We start from the raw sequence: 741 nt of genomic DNA, 5'->3' as shown, positions 1-741 counted from the left end.
TGAGGTGCGTGCGGGGGGCCGGGGGTGGCTGGCAGCCTGGCGGGCCCTGACTGCCCCCCACCCGCCAGGAGGTGACGGACAAGAGCGAGCGGATCACGCAGCTGGAGCAGGAGAAGTCCGCCCTCATCAAGCAGCTGTTCGAGGCGCGCGCCCTCAGCCAGCAGGACGCTGGGCCTCTGGACTCCACCTTCATCTAAGGCCACGGCCACGGCAGGGACATGGCCTCTTGGCCGGACACTGGCCCTGGGCAGTGCCCCTAGACCCCAGCCTCAGGCTGATGACCACCCGCTGGCCTGGACACGGCTCTCCCGCCTCCCCGTCTGGCCCCCAGCCCCAGGTGGAGGCGGCAGGTGGGCTGCCCCCAGGGTGCCCTTCCATCCTGGCCTGGGCAGGGGGGCTGACCTGGGCCAGGGCTCCGTGGTGTGGGCTCATCCTGAAGCTGCAGCCACCCGGTCAGTGGATCCCTCTTCCCGTTTACCAGGTGTGGGCCGGCCGTTTTATCAGGTGTCCGCCGGCCTGCCCAGTGTTTACAGCTGGCCGGTCTCCCCTCCCCCTGGCGGCCGCAGTAAAAGGTCCTGGTCAGTCCGGGCTGCACTTCTGACAGCAGCCAGCAGAGGGCACCACCTGCGTGCCGGTCAGGGATCCTGAAGCCCCCCACCGAGGTCTCCCTTGGGGGCTGGGACACCTGAGGGCCCAGCAGGTGACCTCTCTCAACCCAGGACGCCCGGACTAGGGGCCCCT

This window comes from Myotis davidii, unplaced genomic scaffold (genome assembly GCF_000327345.1).
Source record: "Myotis davidii unplaced genomic scaffold, ASM32734v1 scaffold609, whole genome shotgun sequence".
Lineage (NCBI taxonomy): Eukaryota > Metazoa > Chordata > Mammalia > Chiroptera > Vespertilionidae > Myotis > Myotis davidii.
The sequence above is the reverse complement of the archived record's forward strand: the minus strand, read 5'-3'. Positions refer to the sequence as shown.